This window comes from Merops nubicus, unplaced genomic scaffold (genome assembly GCF_000691845.1).
Source record: "Merops nubicus isolate BGI_N331 unplaced genomic scaffold, ASM69184v1 scaffold14467, whole genome shotgun sequence".
Taxonomy (NCBI): domain Eukaryota; kingdom Metazoa; phylum Chordata; class Aves; order Coraciiformes; family Meropidae; genus Merops; species Merops nubicus.
In genome coordinates this window covers 4,054-6,268 of record NW_008618434.1, presented here as the reverse complement: position 1 = coordinate 6,268, position 2,215 = coordinate 4,054, and the positions used below count along the sequence as shown (strand labels likewise).

General features: G+C 56.9%; 1 non-coding gene across 1 annotated transcript; it reads right to left on the bottom strand.

Annotated features, from left to right (window-relative positions):
• Nucleotides 1-696: 696 nt before the first annotated feature.
• TRNAS-AGA lies at nucleotides 697-778 on the bottom strand. The gene has a single exon. It is a non-coding gene; the product is annotated as a tRNA-Ser (tRNA).
• Nucleotides 779-2,215: the final 1,437 nt, after the last annotated feature.

Sequence of the window (2,215 nt, the reverse complement as noted above, 5' to 3'; positions counted from 1 at the left end):
ATGCCCAACTTAAAAGTCAGATGGCTTTCTCTGGTGGCTCCTAGTCCCCCCTGGGCAGGCTCAGAGCAGATGGACTCAGTGGTGCCCTGTCTTCATTGCTTCAAGGCATTTCAGGAAGGCTCTGGGCAGCCTCAGCTCCTTCAGCCTCTTGCTCAAGCTCTTCTCATCCAGTAGGGGTTTTCTCCACAGCAATCTGCCTTGGTGAGACCTAAAGTCGGGAGGGGAGTACTGTGTGATTGCTGTTAAGCACCTTCAGCTCCACGAGGTGTCTTCCCTTCACTGACTGAGGGCCATGATGTGCAGGCTGTCTTTGGAGATGAGCTGTTGTAGTGGGAGGTATAGGGTAGACAGCTGATGGGGCTGTATTGCTTGGACAGTCAGGAGAGATGCCGCTCTTCTGTTCTTCTCCAGGGGGCTCTTTTGATGGCTCCTACTCCTCAACCCTGGTCCTTTCTTTCTCTTCACCCAACTTAGTTAAGTTGTCCATGGGAGCAGGATTTGCCTGCCATTCAGCCAAGCCTTTCAGGGGAGGAGGGTGAAGACAAGTGCTGTCGGCAAGGGGCTGGGACTGACCCCCTGCTGAGCAGGCTGGGCAAGGGGCTGGGACTGTCTCCCTGCTGAGCAGGTGGAGCGTGGAGCCGAGTGCCGGGGCTGCAGTAAGGTCGAGTGCAGGGATCCCAAAAGGAGACTACAGCCCGTAGTTGGCAGGATTCGAACCTGCGCGGGGAAACCCCAATGGATTTCTAGTCCATCGCCTTCACCACTCGGCCACAACTACCTGCCCCTGCCCTCTCTCCCTGCTCTGCACAGGCCCTCTGCATTCACACCCACCTCCCTGCATCTTTCAGCCTAATGCTCTACTCAAAGCCCTCCCATTCCCACCTTCAACAACCACGACAGGCACCTGAGCACTGACTTCCACAGCCCTTCACAGCCAGAACCCCAGCGGGTACACCTCAAGCTCCCAACACCTTCTCCTCACACAGCCATCGTGCACGTCCTGACACGGCAACAGCCTTCCACTCCCCACCTGCTGCCTCTCCTGCTCCCAGCAACGAAGGGAACAATTCTCTAGGGAGACAAACAACCATGCTGGCAATTGTCTCCCATCAAAACCTGCTTTCCTGATGAGATGGCTCTGAGGGGACTCCAAGGCTACTGTCACCACTCCTGTGGGGACACTGCTGCAGGGAAGATGGTGACCTCCCAGCAGCACCTCCAGACCCTTATGGATGCACCCTGCTGGCAGCCTGGGAACAAACACCACAACTGCTGTCAAGGTGCACGGTGAGGAGGACGAAGGGTTTGTGAGAGTGGGAGAGATCTATGGAAAGAGCTAAGCTGAGCCTAGCCGAGAAGAAGCATGGACAGGCAATGGGAGAATAAAGGGGAGGTGTGGATCTGTCCGTGTGGAGGTGGTGCCCCTGTCAGTGCCTGCCTGTGTGCACACAGCGCAAGGCTGGGAGGTGGTTGCAGTGGAGGGGGTGAGATGGAAGGAGCAATTCAGCCAGTCTGGGAGGCAGGTGGCTGGCCAGGCTCTGATCTGGACGAGCAGGAGGCAGTCCTGCCCACAGGTAGCTTGGTGGCAGAGTGCTGAACACAGCTGCCTTCCAAGCCATTGACTGGGCTTGAATTCCTGGCCCATGCCGAGAAATGTCTCTTCAGCCTGGTGCCAGGTGGGTGCCTTCCATCTTCTGCAGGCAGACTCCTGTGCTCCAAAAATGCCCAGCTTTCCCCTGGGGATTCAAGCCATCCCCCTCCACTCCCTGCAGCCATGGGACCAACTGAGGCCAGTGCTTTGTGCCTGCCGGGAGGGCTCCTGTCTGGGCTCCTGGCTGCAGCGCTGCTGCAGGAGCCAAAAGAGAGGCTTTTCTGGCCAGGCCCAGAGCAGATCCTGCTGCTGCTTCGGCTGGTTGCTCCTGGCAGGAACAGTTTGCTGCTGTGGCAGGCAACAGAGGAAAATCAAGGCTTCATGAGGCCAGCTCTGCAATTTTGAACTGATCTCAAGTCACCTTGCAAATGCTGACCACCTTTCTCGAGGCTCCATCATTGCAGAGCCATCCTGGAGTTCGCTGGGATTGAGTGTAACAATGTTCCTGGCAACTAAGAAGTAAACCCCCCTCATTTTTCTGGCAGCCTATGGCCTGTGGGCCAAGGGAAACACAACGAGCCTCTCTCAACTAGGCTCCCTACTGGTTGGGGGTGAAGCTTCTCG